The following is an 18,284-nucleotide window of genomic DNA, read 5'->3' as shown; positions in this document are numbered from 1 at the left end:
TAATTATAAACTTCCTGCTATTACAAATTTATGATGTGTAAGAGGCCAGTTCTTTTGTCTTATTTATATGCTGCCTTTGTTTTATTGTATCGAAGGTAAAATACATGTATATATAGAATGCTTCATGGGTTCAGTTATGACTCAGTCCTCAGCCCTGTTATTCTCAACAGCTTCTCAACCATGGGTTCCCCCACTACTGAGGTTTCAAGGAAACTCACCATCAGCCTGGGCATAGGTTCCTAGCCACACTGTCAGGCATGATGGACCCTGCAATTAATGAAATATGACCTGGTAATTGCAGCCGTTATCCAGAACAGCCAGAAGACGTTCGGGTTCGTTCCAGCCACAGCAATTTACAACTCCGTAAATACATTTCCTAAAGCATTGAAGTCTTGTTTCTCTGACCAGGCTGCAAGCTTCTCACAGGACAGCACATCCTTCTTAGAAAGCTCCATGATCCCCACACAGATTGTCCTACATGCTGAGTCTACATCAGGACCCCAGGAGGGGATCTGGGACCCACAGGCATCAGTCTGAGCTGCGGGATGAGGAAGTACCTTGGTGGATAGCAGGTTTCCCCAGACCACCAGGAAGAGAAGAAAGATGTACTATCCCTCCCCAGCCAGTCTGTGGACAAATCTCACAAAAGGAGGCAGAAATGGATGCTGAGCGCAGTGGGAGGAGCATCTCCATCAGCCCCGGTACCAGCGTTTGAGAGCTGGGGAGCCGTTTGGGTTGCTGCATTTCATCAAGGCTGTTCGGTTTCCATGAGAATTAACAGGTGATCATGGATGTGAGGGCAAAGGCCAGCCCTGAAGTGACGTTTATTGCTGGGTGGCAGGGCTTCCCTCACCGGGCTCAGTGTTTCAGACATTTCTGTTTTAAGTGGCTCTGTCCTATCAGACTGCCTGTGGTTTATGAACAACAAACATGTACTTCTCAAGGGTCTGGAGACTGGGAAGTCTCAGATCAAGGCACCAGCAGATTTGACGTCTGATGAAGGCCTGCTTCTTGTTCACAGACAATCGTGTTCTCAGTGTGGCATGAAAAATGGCAGAAGGGATGAGGGATCTCCCACAGGTCTCTTCTATAGGGGCACTAATCCCTTTCATGAGGGCTCCACCCTCATGATGTAATTACCTCCCAAAGGCCCCACCTCCAAATTCCATCTCACTGGGGAAGAGGCTTCAACACATGAATTTACGGAGGGGACAGATATACTCAGGCTATGTTACTAGTAAAACACACTTTGGACTTTTTGGAGCTGAGAGATTAACACCTGACAGAGATGGGCGCTCAGATGCCTGTCCTCTGAAGATGTCTTGATGTACACAGCAGTTTGAAGGATCACTGTGAAGCCCCTTAGAGGGGTTGCCTGGGGAATGAAATCCTACCCTTCATCCTGGGGTTCAAGGCTCCCTGGGAGCTGCTTCTGTTGTCCTGACACAGCTCATCTCTTTACCGTTTCCTCCCTTACTCCAGCCACAGGGCTTTCCTCTAAGATGCTCCAGGCATTCTGAAGTCTTCCCTTCCCCAGGGCATTTGCACATACCATCCCCTCCTCCCTGCCTGCCTGATCAGAGTTCCTTCCTTCTTTGTCTCCCTTGTTCATCACCAAATCCTTCACTCCTAAAACTACGCCTATCTCCTATTAGGTGCTTAGTAAACATTTGTTAATTTATGAAAAAACATACCGAAGTGCACTATGGGTTCTAACTGGCATGATTTATTCATATATAATGGAAAAAGCAGTAGCTCAAGCTTTCCCCCTGTTTCTTCCCTTTCTACTCCTAGGCTACCAAGTCAAAGGCAAGAATTAGATAGAGTCCTAGTTGGTTTCATGGATCCAAAACTTTGCTTCCCAGCATTTGCCTGTGTCATCTTTGTGGCTGAAATCTGTCTGTGCCATGACAGTAATCAGAGGCTTAGTGTTAACAAGTATTAAGCCTTTATTTTATGCCAAATTCTATTTAATCCTTCCGATCTTCTCAACAGCCTCCTAACCCTAATCCTAACCCTGCTTTTTGTATTCTTACTTGATAATCAAGGAACCCGAGTTTTAGGAGCGTTAAGAAGTGGGCTCACGGTCACACTTCTTGTCAATTGTACAACCATATTTTGGCCCCAAAGCCAGTGCTCATTCCTTCACAATACAGTAGGTTGTAAATTGAGAGCATTCCCCCATGGTATCCCCGAGATCATAAACTACAGCAGTCCCTTGCAGGGTGCCTCACTGGAGGATTGGGATGGGTTGATGAAAAGGTTGTAAGACATGAAACCTGCAAGTAACACGAGGGTCAAAGGCAGAGCCAGTGATCCAGCCATGATGGTTAACCCTGGACAAGGTGGCTGGCTTCTCCTTGGTTTCTTGGCCTCTTTAATCAATAGAAATAGATAAGAAGCCAGATGAGGAATTCAGGCGAGGCTTTCTTAGGACTCGTGCTGCAGCACAAGGGAGCAAAAACAACCAACAGATTCCCTTGCTCTCTCCCCAGCAGGGGCAAGGGGTGGGTGAGCTAGTCCCTTAAATGGAGTGAGGTAGGAGCCAGTCCAGGGGTTGGGCTGGAGGCGTGGCTTAGGTGGTCTGCCCACGTCCTTGGTGGTGCTGTGTGCAAGGATCATGCCCAGTTCCCTGCTTCTGCTCCCACACCCCAAAGTGGCTGTTGGATTTTTGATTTTTTGTATCTTGTTGTCCATAACTCACCCCAACTGTGCATACACACAGCTATTTTTAGTCCCTTATAGTTTCTTTGTATTCTGTTGTTCGGTCACAGTGCCAGGACTGCAGCCCAAGGTCCCAGGTCCTAGGTCCCAGCCTGTCTGATCCTGACCTCAACAACCTCATTTCCAGGTGGGAGAACCTGGCATCTGAAGTCCACTGACAGCCCCGGAGTGCTGGGAGAATTAACTAATAAATGATTGGAAAGCACTCAGCCAATGTAAAGTGCTATATAAATGCTTAATAGTAACAACCACCCTGTCTGGCGTCCAGGGCTGCTTTTGAGCCCTGTGGTCCCTATGTAATGAGACTGAACCCTACAAAGTGCTTTACAAAGAGTAAATAATTCATTCTCAGGGCACCCCAGGGAAGCAAGAAAGTCTTCCTCTTACTTTAGAGGAACTGAGATCCAACATTTGATGGGGCTGTTCAGCCAGGAGTTTTCACAAAGCCAAGTTTGGATCACCGCGGCCCTCTGCGTCGGGCCAGGATGGGCCCAGCTGCTCAGGGCTGGGAGCGAGCTGTGTTCCCCGGGGCTCTGGTCAGGCCTTTGTCTGTCAGGCTTTGGAGCCAAAGGCCGTGGCTTAGAAGGGCGAGAAGCACAGGAAGATGAATAAACAGAGCTGGAAGTGGAAACACAACAGAGGCTTCTTGTTAATAAGGCACTTAGCCTTTGAGTAGGATGGACACTTTCAGGGCCTTGGAGAAGGAAGCAGCCAAGAATGGGAGATGCTGGTGCAGGGTGGCTGGAGGGGGAAGACACTGCATTCAGCCACAGCCATGTAAGGTCCAGGGACTCCCCCCACCTCACTGGTGGTCCTGGGTCCTCCAGGACTTGAAGGGGGTCCCTCCTTGGGCAGGAATCATAACCTGACCTTGGCCAGGGAGACACAGCTTGGGGAATCAGGAGAGGCCTAACTTCTCTGGTATCAGGGCAGGAACCCACCCTTTAGAGAGGCTGCTGCATGGGGCTCAGGTCCAGGGGCCAGAGGTCTGGGTATCCGGAACAGGGGTGGTTGGGCCCAGAGAGTCTGGGTGTTAGAACACTCCTTACTTAGTTCAGATAAAATAAAAATCAAGGTTAAAATAAATTTTAAATAAAGAGTGGGGGGAGAATATAGCTCAAGAGGTAGAGCACATGCTTAGCATGTGCAAATTCTGGGTTCATCCCCATACCTCCTCTAAAAATAAATACACAAATAAACCTAATTACCTCCCCCCCCAAAAAATAAATGAAATAAATTTAAAAAAAGAAATAACCTCATAAAAAGAAGAATGAGTGCCATTTGTAGCAACATGGATGGAGCTAGAGATGATCATACTAAGTGAAGTAAGTCAGACAACAGGGAAAGACAATTATCGTATGACATCATTTAGATGTGGAATCTGAAAATGACACAAATGAACTTATTTACAAAACAGAAAAAGACTCACAGACATAGAAAATGAACTGATGGTTATCAAAGGGGAAGTGGAGAGAGGGATAAATTGGGAGTTCAGGATTAGCAGATACAAACTACTATATACAGAATCGGTAAACAAGGTCCTACTTTATAGCACAGGGGACTATATTGAATAGCTTGTAATAACCTATAATGAAAAAGAAAATTAAAAGGAATATATGCATACATAAATGAGTCACTATGGTACACACCAGAAACTAACAGAACCTTGTAAATCAATTATACTTCAATAAAAAAAAGGAAAAAAATCAAGGTTAAAAAAAAACTATTTAACATGTCAAGAAAGGTCATTTATTATCCATTCCTTGGCTCCATGTTGATCAACTGCTTTGCATGTGCCTGAGACTGTTCTGAGCACTGGGGAAAAGACAGGCGGGTCCTGCTCTCAGGTCCTGTAAGGAATAAGGTGGGAAATGGACAAGGAAGAACAGAACAAAACCAGGGACAAATGAATGGATCAGAAATGGCGGGGAGTGTTCCGCGGAGAACGGGATGCACGGCTCAGAGAAAGCCTTTCGAGAAGAGAACAAGAAATCATTCAGAGTAAATATGCAACACCCATGAAACTTCGCCTTCATAGTAACATAGCATTGGGAGGAATAAAACATAGAAAGAACATGGGAATGAAAGACTAGAAGGAAAAATCATTGCGATACATTTTAACACACATCTTTCAACCTTCAACAAATCAGGTAGTTAAAAATAAGGGACACAGAAATGAGATTAGAATGAATCCGATTGGACAAACAGGTAGAATTTAGACTTCGTGCCTTAGCGGGAGTAAGCCCGCTCATCAGAAATCCTGGGATATTTACAAAAGACGACACAAAACCTAAACAGCAGAAATTATACACACAACAGTTTAAAATTAAATACAACCAAACTAGAAATTGATAATAAAGCTTAAACAACCAAATGAAGTTTAACCCCAGAAAGGTTTTGAAAAAATTTAGAAGAGGTACAGAGGAGCTTTTAACTCACTGGGGCCGTGGAGGTCACATTTGCAATTATAGCTTCTTGGGGGGGAAAAAAAAACAATTAAAACAAAGGCAGTGAATTTCAAAAAAAATATGAAATGTGGCCCAAAATGAAAACAGAAACAAGTTTATAACCTTACGTGCTCTCATTATATGTACAAAAATAAAGATAAGTCAGTAGCATGAGAAATTAGCAGAAAACATAGGAGCCTCAGCAAAACAGGTAGATGGAAACAATATAGATAAAAGCAGAAATCAAGGCAGCAAATAAAACAAAAAAGCAGAAAAGGCTTCCACCCTAAGAGGAAGTAAGTGATTGGTAAGTCCACTTCAAACTGGGTCTTTTTGTGTAGGGATGTGGGTTGGGTGAAAATCACTGTAAAACAGAGAAACCTCAGGTAAGTCTAATCAAGAAAAGAGATAGACAAATAAATATAAACAGTTATGTGAGATGAGATGTAACAAAGGCAAGTAAATTACAAAACTTATTATGAAATCTTATATTGAAATTTACTCCAAAAGTACAAACTTCCAGATCAAGTTAATCAATTTTTCCAGGATAAAAGTAAAAGGTTAAACTTGGCTTTAGAAGATTAGGAATCCTATAGGGAACAATACTCAACGGTGAAATTTTTTTTTTAATATTTCAGAATAACTCCTCAAGAATACCCCCTGGCCAAATGATGACATTTGGCCCTTCACATTTTCAAGGAACAGTTAATCACTATGCTATGTAAACTGTACCGGAAGACACAAAATATGGTAAATTACCATCCTCATTTTCTGAAATTAACATAAACCCAATGTCAAAATTTGACCCCAAAAGCAGCTAAGGACCAATTTCAACTTCACTTGTAAATATAAAAGCAAAAATCAGGGCCAGCTTCATGGACATATGACCTACGTACAACACAGAGCCTTGTGCTCAGAAAAGCCCCACGCTTGATTTAATTCTCTGCCACCAGCTTGAAATTCTTAAAAATTTTTCAACAAGGGACCCCACTCTTACACTTTATACTAGGTCCTGCAGAATCTTTTGCTAATCCTGATAGAAGTATTAGCAAATCGAATGTGATAGTACAATAAAATAATCTCTACATTGATCAAGGTGATTCTACCTAAGGATGCAAGGGAGATGGAGTATTAGGAAATCTACTAATATAACTATGAGATGTATTATAAAACGTTAACAAGACATATGATGGAACCAAATGTGAAGATGACTCATAATCTTAAAACTTGAAGGATATATTTTTGAATGGGAAAAGCCTACCTTAAGCCAAAATAATACTTAATTCATTAGTAAGCAGCAAGGAGACTCATTAGGATGGACCAAAAAATCTGTTTATATCAATTAGATTCTCAGGTGGGTGCAAGACAAATCAATGCAAACCAAGAACAACACTCAATACCAGTGATAATTACTAAAAAAGAATAACAAGGAAACAATTTCTTCACAATATATTTTTAAAGCATAAAATAATCACGTCACTATTATAATACATATGTAGTCAACTTGAATGTTTACTGAAATATATAAAGTACTATTTTAAAAAAGGGAGAAAAATTGCAAATATATTGCAAAGTTGCCAGAGGGTTCCATAAATAGGCCTAAATGAATAAATAAATAAAGTTAATTGCGTTCCAATTCGACAGTTTAGACAATTACTATCAATATGGCAGTGGAATTTTTTTAATGAAACAAATGTTTACACAATTATTCTAAATATTATCTAAAAAATAAAAAAGTAAGAAAGGTTGGAAGCATTTTTTAAAAGCAGGGGGAACTGTTCTGCCAAATTTTAAAGTGTGTACTAAAGTTCCAACAATGAAGTGTTTTATTGGCGGGAGGATTTGCAAACAGATCAATGGAAAAGACTAAGCACAGAAAGATAGCTCCAAAATATATAAAAATTGAGAAGATGATAAAAGGAACACCACACCCAAGGGAAAAGCAATGGATTAGCCATCAGATGGAATTTGTATTTACAATGGAACCTTAAAAAAATAGAAGTAAATGCATGTCAATAATTACTGAGATCAGGATGGTGGAGGCACTTCTAAGATCAACAGTAAAAAGTACCACAAAGGAAAATGTAGATAAACTACATAATCTATATACATATATTACATAGAGGTTATATCAATAATGCCACATTTAAAAAGTAAAAGGCCAAGACAAACTAAAAAGGAGTATTTTCAACAAAAATGACAAAGGGGTTAATGTTTTTATAAGAACTCTTACAAATCAGAAAGAAAAAACTTAATATCACAAAAGAAATATGAGCTAAGCATAAAGACAAATGGCCAGGAAGCCATAATATATGAAAAATGTTCAGCCTCATTAGTAATCAATAGGAGGGGAATTGAAACAATGAGATATTGTCTCGTGCATGTGGAAATGGCAATGAGGAACAGAGTGATTTTTGTTCTTAACATTGAAAGACGATTATTACTGCTGTGGACACCATGAAACCAATTCTGATGGATGCATAAACTGTGCAAATTTTCTGGACACAATGTGATAATATGTATGAAGAACCTTCAAAGTTTTTCACCTTTAGATCCAATAACTCTATTTCCACAAATCTTTCCTAAGAAAAAATAATCAGAGAAGCACCAAAAGATACAAGTACAGGAACAATCAATACAATATTGCATTTTTTTCCCAAATACTTTTACCTTTAATTACTGAATACAATTTTTATATTGATTCACATTTTTCTAACTAGAAAAGTTTATTTTTCAAATTTTCTATTTTGAGATCATTGAGAGTCACATGCAGTTATAAAAAGATGTAATACAGAGAGATCCAACACCCTTCACCCAGCTTCCCCCAGTGGTAACATTGTATAACTCTAGTACAGTATAAACAACCAGGGAACTAACAAAGATACAACACCATTATTCATACTTACCCTGCTTTATTCGATCCTTTGTGAGTATATTTAATTCCATGCAATTTCATCAAATGAATAGATTAGTGGGAACACCACCACCACAGCAAAGATATGAACAGTCCTCTAACCACATGGATCCCCTGCGTTTTTATAGCCTCACCCACTTCCCTCCCCTCACAGCTCCTAACCCCTGGCATTCACAACTCTATCCTCCAGCTCTATCATTTTGTCATTGCAAGAGTGTTATATAAATGAAATCAGACAACAAGTTGCCCTTTGGGATTGGCTTTTCTCAGTCCACATAATTCCCTTGAGATCATCCAAGTTGTTGCCGGTGTTAATATTTTGTTCCTTTTTATTGCTGAGTAGGATTCCATGGTATGGATGGACCACAGTTTTGTTTAACTGTTCACGCGTTAAAGAATATTTGAGTTGTTTACAGTTTGGAGCTGCTATAAACATTTATGTACAGGTTTTGCAGTATTATTCTTAAAAGCAAAAAATAAAATAAAATAAAATAAAATAAAATAAAATAAAATAAAATAAAATAAAATAAAATACCTAAGCAACTTAGAATTCAAATGTCCAAGAACAGGGAAATAATTGAATAAATTACAGCAAATTGAATATTCCAGTGTCATTAGAAATTATGTATAATTGGTAAACTCAATGAGCTAAATTCAAAGGTACAAGCAGAAAATGATTTTTTCCCTCGACTCTGTGTTTGGGAAGGGAATGTCTGATTGCTCCTACTTGCCCTGGACAACACTGAGTGTATCCTTTAGTCTTTCAGTCATTTGCAAGCATTTGGTAATCTGGTTTTGGGGTATTAAAAAATCTTGTCCAATTGAAATCAAAAGCTCCATTTCTCATCCATTTAAAAATCTTCTCCCTTCTACCCAGTGGGAAGTGGGGCATGATGTATATAGACTTTCCTTCCCAGGCTCCTGCATCCCTCCCTCTGCAGTCTGCCGCTTTTGCATCCTCCAGGGCTGGCTGGGAGGAAGGGGCAGGACAGAGTGCCCTCCCAGTACTGTGGGGTCCCTACTTTCTCTTGCCTTTCCCTCCTGTCAGCTATGCAGCAGGAGGGCTCTCCCTTTCTCGACTCCTCCCTCTCTCCCCTACTCCCTCTCTCCCCTACTCCCTCTCTCCTCCCCCTGCTGTTCTTTGTGTACCCCAGAACCTCAGGATGCTGAGCCAAGCTCTTCTAAAATCTCTTCCCCCTGTTCTTTCCCTATAGCCAGGAGGGAGGGGCCCAGGAGTTTCTAAGCTTAGAAAGTACCCTGATCAGTGGGAGAGGGAGAGATGTCAGTTTCCCTTCAAGCGTATACTTCTGTCATGAGAGATTTTTTCCCCCAAGCACTCTAGTTGTCTTGAACCAGAAAAGCACCCCACTCTGGGAGGGACAACCCCCCAACCTTTCTCATTCAACGAATCCTTACTCTGAGCCATTCCCAGCTTGAACACACACTAGAGGTTGGCGATTGGCTGAGGTACCAGGACTCACTGTGGCTGGTCTGGGCAAGTCCTGTGAAGGCAGGTCTAGAATCTCAATTTAGAATATGTGTGCATTTCACATCTTTGTTTTCAGCTTCGTGGTCTTGTGTGAGACCCAAACAGAAACTCCGTTTCTTATAGTGGACGTGTCAGGAGCCCTGCCCAGATCCCCTGAGATCTTTTTGACCATATCTCTCCTCCCCCTCCCAGCTTGGTTGTATTTTCCCCTGCTGATTTTTTTAAATTCTTTTTTAAAGTTATTATTCATTTTTAATTGAAGTATAGTCAGTTTAAAATATTGTGTCAATTTCTGGTGTACAGTATAATGTTTCAATCATACATGTACATACATATATTCATTTTCATATTCTTTTTCATTTTAAGTTACTATAAGATATTGAATATAGTTCCCTGAGCTACACAGGAGCACCCTGTTGTTCATCTATTTTATATATATAGTAGTTAGAATAGCCAAGATATGGAAACAGCCTAAATGTCCATCAACAGATGACTGGATAAAGAAGTTGTGAGATATATATATAATGTATGTATATATATATATGTGATGTATATATGTAACATATGGTTTATATATACAGTGGAATACTACTCAGCCATAAAAAGGAATAAAATCATACCACTTGCTGCAACATGGATGGACCCTGCTCTTTGAAGGAGGACTGCCCTCCTTCAAAGGCTGCTGGAGCTCCTCTGCCAGCACACATGGAGAGTCAGAAGTGCCCCTTAGTTGACAGCTGACTGGTGCAAGAATCTGGAAACCAGTCCCTTGGCCTGAGGTTTGAACAACTCTGAGATGGAACTGACTCCCAGAGCACCCTGGAATCACGCTGAGGCTAATCCAATGGGATTTTGTTTTAAATCACACCCTGGCTGGCCTCCTCCCTTTCTCTGCCCCTCACCCCACCCCATGACCAGTTTCTCTTAGGAACGTTTTCTTAATAAGTCCTCATTTCAAGGTCTGTCCCTGAAGACAATGACCTAAGAATTGGTTTAAGCAGAGGATGTAAACCCCTGCTTTGGGGATGACAAATAATGTATCCTTGCAATAGGTGGCAGCTTAGAATAAGGGGACTGCATATGGATCCTTCTTATATGAAGGAACTCTGATTTTGGAGGGGAAGGTAATTAGGGTTTTTTTTAATGTACTATTTCCTTTATTATTTGTTTAAATGGAAGTACTGGGAATGGAACCCAGGGCCTTGTGGATGCTAGGCACACATTCTACCACTGAGCTATACCCTGCCCACCTTGAAGGCACTCTTCACACACCGTCTCATTCAGTCTGTACAACAGCCCAAAATGTAGGAACCGTGTTCCCATTTTACAGATAAGGAAAGTGGGCTCTATCATGGAGTTAAGTACTTTCCCTAAACCGGAGTCTCTCAGAGTAGCCCAGACATATATAATAGCAGCAGTAGCACCTTGACAACAGCTGGACACTGTTGTCACCATGGTCCTGCCAGATAGGTGTCCTTATCCCCGTTTGGCAGACCAGGCACCTGAGCTTTGCCACGTTGATGGCCAGCATCAGTATCACTGCAGGATTTGAGGCCAGGACTCTCTGGCTCCCAATCTGTGCCATTCCCATCAAACCATGCTGCCCAGTGAGGGCAGCCTCTCTCAGCAGCCCCCAAAACATTCTTATACCAGTGGGCCTCTGGAAGACCATCAGTTCACCCAAAACCCTGGCTGATTGGCTCTGTAGCTCCATGCTTTGAAAACCACAGAAGTGTCACCAATGTGAAGTAGATTCATCAAAAAAACTTTGTCCACTTGGAGAATGCTATGCCTCTGTTCCTGAGAATAGGGGCAGCCTCCGCCTTAACAGGTGGAGGCACCGCATAAATGATTGATAAACAAACAAGAACGGAATCAAGTGCCAGGCACTGTGCTAAAGGCTGGCACGTGTTATCTCCTGGAATCTCATGGCAGAGAAAGTGATTATCTACACCCACCATGATCCTCCTCTCCTCTCTAGTTACAGAACTTTGGGTTTTCATCTAAGAGAAGATACACTGGCTAAAACCTTTATTTAGCTCACTCCTTTGCAGTTAAATGTAGTCTGTGACTGAATCTGGCCAACAGAATGGAAATGAATTGCTCTGTTTGAAATGTTGGAAAATCTATTCAACTGAGAAGAGCAGTCTCAGCCTCCCCATGCCCCACTCCCTTCCTTCTGGCTGCCAGCCTGGAATGCTGGCATGATGGCTGGAACTTTGCAACCAGCTTGAACCAAGAGGTGACCTTGAGGACGAAAGCTATACATCAGAGTGTGAAAAAGAAAGAGGGGCTCCTGCCCTGTGATGTCACCATGGATTGCCGTTCTAATGCTGGGTGGCTTGGTTTCAGACTTTTTGAAACCACCAAGATATTTCATTTCCCTGTTTTATTGCAGTTTAGCTTAACCCAAAGCATTATAAATTACCTCAACCATTCTGAAAGGGTGACTGGGAAGGTTCAGCACTGACTGCTGAATTTTTCACTCCTCTGAAATCAGGGCATTTGGGAGGCTCTGGTAAAGTCGGGTTGAATTTTCCAGCACTGTGGACACCCTGGGGTGTGCTGGAGATGTGTTCTTGCCCTCACAGTGGGGAATGGTGACTGATTGTCAAGAATCGGGGTTGGTGCGTGTATCCCACAAACGCATTCATCATGCTGGCTCTCAGCTGCCTGGGGTTAAACAAAAAGCAAAGTGTTGCCTAGGCTTAACCTTGATGGGAAAAAGAAGATATTTAAATACCCGCTTTGTAGACTGCTTTCAACTATGGAAGAATTCACCACCATTAACTACGGTGGTGATAATTAGACATATACTATGTAGGTAGAGTATGCAATTAAATAATTATCATTTTTCATGAGCTCTTATGCAATCATTCCAGGAAGATGAGCAGCGTTAAAAATGTTGTCAAATTAAACCTACCTCATGTCTACGCCCATCACCCATGTATTCAGCTTCCTGGACTCAGTATCCTCATCTATAAATGAGGAGCTTGAATGAGATGCTCTCAGGAGACTTTGGATCTCAAGGATCTGGCAGCTAAATCGTGGCTGTTTTGGGCTTGGGAGAAAGTGGGCCATTTCCCCTCGGTCATGGGATTTGATTTGGAAAACCGAGAAAGGTCTTTTTTTTTTTAATTCAAAGAAAATATTTTATTTTATTATTTATTTTCTTTAATTGAAGTATAGTCAGTTATAATGTGTCAGTTTCTGGTGTACAGCACAATGTCCCAGTCATGAATATACATACATACATATATTCGTTTTCATATTCTTTTTCTTAAAAGGTTATTACAAGATGTTGAATATAGTTCCCTGTGCTATACAGAAGAAATTTGTTTTTTTTAGTCTATTTTTATATATAGTGGCTAACATTTGCAAATCTCAAACTCCCAAATTTATCCCTTCCCACCCCCTTTCCTCCAGTAATCATAAAATTATTTACTATGTCTGCGAGTCTGTTTCTGTTTTGTAGATGAGTTCATTAGTGTCCTCTTTTATCTTTTTTTAAGATTCCACATATGAGTGATATCATATGGTATTTTTCTTTCTCTTTCTGGCTTACTTCACTTAGAATGACGATCTCTTTACTACAGTGCAAAAGCGATGTGGTCTCTTTCTCGGAGATACACAGCACTTTTTGCTTCCTACATTCAAAACAAGCTCCCTATAGTGAAGAGGTTTCAATGGCACATCTCAACCTAGATTAGGGCACCTGTATCACATGGGAATAAACAAGACGCTGCCTGTGGTTGGGGATGACCAGCTGCCCCTCCCTGTGCCTGCTCGCTGCCCCCAGGGCCAAGGGGAATAACATGTTGGCATTTCTGTAACCCAGCTGTGGCCCACTAGAGGTGCTGGATTCAAGGATCAGAAAAATCAAGAAAAGTAAATATTGTTGCCATATTTATCTAGTTATCAGATTTACTTTTGGCTTTGGTTTTGCCTACCATGCAAGCACAGGGGCTGAGACCTTGTAAAAAACCATCCAAAGGCATCTCAGGGCAATCTGCTGGAACTTTGGGTCTACATGTCCACAGGCTCCATCCTCTTTGCCTGGACCCCAGACTCAGGCAGCCCCTTGGGCTGGCCAAAGCTGCCAAGACATCGTGCAGACAGCAGGGCCCCCCTTTCATGCTGGGGGTCCTCCCGCTCTGGGCCAAGTTAGTTTGACCTGCTGGAAAAGCCCCTAGCCTTCCTCTTAAGACCAGTGACAGTCTTCTAACCAAAGCGGGCCTAGGTTGGGGATTGAGGGAACAGCCTTGAAAAAGAGAAAGCCTGGGATGGAGGAGAGATAAATTAGGAGTTTGGGATTAACATAGACACACTACTATATGTAAAATAGATAAACAACAAGGGCCTACTGTATAGCACAGGAAACTACGTTCAGTAGTTTGTAATAAGCTACAATGGAAAAGAATCTGAAAAAGAACATATATGTATATATACGTAAGACTGAATCACTTTGCTGTGCACCCGAAACTAACACAACATTGTAGGTCAACTATATACTTCAATAAATTTTAAAAAAATGAAATCATAAAAAAACTTTAGTCATTAGTGTTAAATAAACTTAATTATAATTCCTTTTTAAAAAAGAAAGCAAGAAAGCCTAGCTATCATTTTGGGGGCACTGAAAGATGAACTTGATTTTGTTCGTGCTGGGGCCAGATGGCCATCACACAGATGCCCCTGTATTTCATCATTCATGAGTAGAGGTAGAGACAGTGGCCAGGCCTGGGATTCTGGAGTTAGGGACCCTCCTTCTAACTCTAATTCCACTGTTTACTTCACTTTGCTAAGCCTTGTTTTTTTCCTATGCAACACAGGAATATTCCATCTACATTAATAAATATTTATTAAAAACCTATTATGTGTCAGGTACTAGGCTAAGGTCAAGGGAGAGTATGATGAACGAAACAGCAGAAGATGCTGCCACGTGCTGCCCAGAACCCCCGGTGAAGAAGGACTTGCTGCCCCAGCTGCTGGGGGTGATGTGGGCGGGGCTGGGGGGGAGGGACCTTCACAAATCATGTCAGTGCAGCGCCACCTGGTACAAGGTCTTGCCCTTCCCAGGGCGGTCCTCATCCAGTGAGTGACTGAAGCCAAAGGATGAAGACCTGACCATGTCAACCCAACACAGGACACTCACATCTAAAGGGCCACCCCAGCCCCAAAGCTCCCAGAGATGTCGGACAGGAGCAAAGCTTGATTCTTCCTCCACCCACACCAGCTGCTAGCCCCGCCCTTCTACAGGGCTGGTCCCAAATGCCCTTCTTCATAGACATCCCGCCAGCTAAACCCCATCTCCGAGTGTGCTGCCTGAGAAACCCAACCTGCAACAAAAACAGCCTTCTCTCTCTCAGGCAACCAACCCGGAGAAATGATGAAGCGGTTTTGTAAAGTCCGAGGAGAAGAGCAAATGAGATGTGTGTGAAAGCACTTCAGTTGCCCTAAACTACGTCGAAGTGGTGGCTTTCTTTTCTTTCTAGTAATCTGAAGTGAATTGAGCTGCAATGTGAAAACCTCTCTCACTGCTTGGAAAGAAAACTTGCCAATTCCGCCCCCTTCCCCATCTTCAAAGGCTCATTCTCAAGACACAAATAAACTTATTTACAAAACAGAAACAGACTCACAGGCATAGAAAACAAACTTATGGTTACCAGAGGGGGAAGAGGGCGGGAAGGGATAAATTGGGAGTTCGAGATTTGCAGATATTAACTACTATATATAAAAAAGATAAACAGCAAGGTCCTACTGTATACACAGGGAGCTATATTCAATATCTTGTAGTAGCCTGTAATGAAAAAGCATATGAAAATGGATATATATATATATATATATATATATATATGGATAACTGAAACATTATGTTGTACACCAGAAATTGATGCAGCATTGTAAACTGACTATGCTTCAATAAAAAACAGTAAATAAAAAAAATCAAAGAAACAGAGAAGCAATAAACAATAAAAACAACAAAAAAATTCACACTCTCTCACACACACACACACACACACAGGCTCATTCTCAGTAGCCTGCATGGGATCAGCCACACAGACAGGGGTGGCATCATCCTGGTCCCCTCTGGTGACAAGACTGAGGGTACTTCAGGTACTCCAAGGAACTCTCTTGGCTCATGTCTGCCAAGTGCCGATCATTAGCCAAGCCCAGTTCTGGAGGCCACAAAGCAGAGAGAGCCACCCGACCCCCAAGCCCAGCTGACAACTTTCCAAGCTCCGCAGTGCTCTAACCAACTCTGCAGAAGCAGAATCCTCGGCTCCAAACCACTAATGAACTCCTTCTAGCTCCAGGTTTAATTAGTTTTCATTGCAATATTAATGATCCTAACAAACCATTTCAACTTCCCTATTGCACAGCTGGAATTCTTTTATTTGGCATTTGGTCTCTTATTTTATAAGAAAATCCCACGCGCATCCTCCTTCCCGCCTGCCCCATCGAGAGGGAATAAGATCGCATTCTGACTTTGCTTATCACTTTGGCCAGCCCAGGGACAGCAGCTTTAATAATTTTGAAATTGGGAGCATTAAACACATCACAAACTGCCATACAAATAACATATAATATAACTCTGGGATTTTAATTACAGTGACTAATATATGCACCAATCCTAAAGTCTCTGCAGACCATTAGGCCACATGCACGGACAGTACTGGAAGGCTTAAAATTTGCACAAGGTATGTCATTAGTTGATCCAAGACCTTCTAGACCTAGAGTTCTCGCCTGGGACTCAGAATTCATTTGCTGGGCACTTTGAACTACCCAGCCAGAGGCAGCACTATTTTCATTAGTGACTATGAAAAACGATTAAACACTGCTACCGGGTCAGGTTGGTTTATGTTGAGGGCAGATGTGGCTGCATGGCTAAGCAATTAGGCATTTGTTGGTGGATTCCGATGGCTCTTTATTTTCTCTGCCTTTCCAAAGCAAGAAAGAAGCAACAGCAAACTGACATATGATGGAACTACGTCCCTCCTGCTTCCAGAAATTCTCCAGCCCAGCTTTAATGGAAATTGATCTGAGAATCCATAGGATTTTTGGTACAGTTTTCTTCCAGCCAGACACTTGGATTTGGGTGGAACTGCTGGGTGATGACTGATAAAACAAAAAACTAAGTCCCCCAGGGGGATCTCCAAAGGAGAACTAGCAGCCTGTGCTCTAAGTCCAAGGACACATGGTGAACTCAAGCTCAGATCAGCCAGCAACAGCACCCGGTGGCCAGGCTGTGTAGGGCAGCAGCGCTGAGCTTGTGATGAGGGTCCAAGCTCAAAGATGCAGCCAATGCAACTCAGTCCCAGCTGACACCGGGGAGGGAATAAGGAAAAGGGAGGTAAATTGGCCAGAGAGATGGAGCAAGAAAAGGAGACCGTCAGGGATGTTCCCACTGGGGATGGAGAGCAAACCATTCTGGAGTCTATTCTCTAGGGTGGGAGGAGCTCTGCCTGTTCTTCCAGATCTTAGAAAAGGAAGCCTTTAGTACCCACAGCTTGGGGAGCACCTTCAGTTAAAATCACTGATGTGGCTTCCTTAGGGAGAAGCACCTACCCCTGCTACAAAGTCAGCCAGGCTGGAACCACTCCTGTGACGATGCTCTCCCCACCAGTGTCCTTGCCTCTGGCATGGCCCCGGCCCCCATGCCTCTGAACATGCACACTGTAGCCAGATTAAACTTAGATTGGATCACCTTTCTTTCCTGCTCATGACCTCTCAAAAGCCATAAGTGCTGTCAGCTACACTAAGGGGACCCCATCAGCTCTGTCTGTTTCAATGCCAGGATTTCAAAGGGGCCCAGAGTCCCTAGTACCCTTGTAAAATCTCAATAACCACTCAGAGAATGAAAAACAATTATAAAAAAAAAAACCCCATGCACAAGCACAGCTGTAAAATAGTTTATAAATAAACTTGACATAAAATGTAAAATATCTATATTTTTTAAATGACTACATGTTAGTGAAGGAAATAAAAGACAACCTGAGAAATAAAGGGATATCTCTTTTTACTAGATGGAAAGTCTCAATCTTAATATATCAATTCTCTCCAAATTGATCTATCCATTTATTTCAATCGCAAGTAAAATCCCAGGAGGGGATTTTTATGGAAATTGGATTTTTGTATTTTTATGTTTATAGAAATGGAAAAATGATTCTTAACTTACACAGAAATGCAAAGACCTCAAGGGACCAGGTCAATTTCAGAAAGGAAAAAAAAAAGAACAAAGTTTAAGGTCTTACACTACCAGATTTCAAGACTTATGATGAAGTTATAGTAAGTAATCATTGTGGTTTTGGTATAAAGATCAATAAGAATACTTTCAAGTTTTCAGAAAGGGAAAATACAATGGAGTTGCCTAGAAAGGAAGAAACATCATCCCTGCTTGTGACTGTGCATCAACCACACTGAGTGCTAAAAGATTATGAAGCAATACCTTAAAAATTTTGACAGCAAATTTATTTTTTTTATTTTTTTTTACATTTTTTATTGATTCATAATCATTTTACAGTGTTGTGTCAAATTCCAGTGTTCAGCACAATTTTTCAGTCATTCATGGACATATACACACTCATTGTCACATTTTTTTCTCTGTGATTTATCATAACATTTTGTGTATATTTCCCTGTGCTATACAATGTAATCTTGTTTATCTATTTTATTTTTCATCTGAAATTCCATACTCATACCAACAAGGGAA

The sequence above is a fragment of the Vicugna pacos genome, chromosome 11 (assembly GCF_048564905.1).
Source record: "Vicugna pacos chromosome 11, VicPac4, whole genome shotgun sequence".
Taxonomy (NCBI): domain Eukaryota; kingdom Metazoa; phylum Chordata; class Mammalia; order Artiodactyla; family Camelidae; genus Vicugna; species Vicugna pacos.
This window is presented reverse-complemented; position numbering follows the sequence as displayed.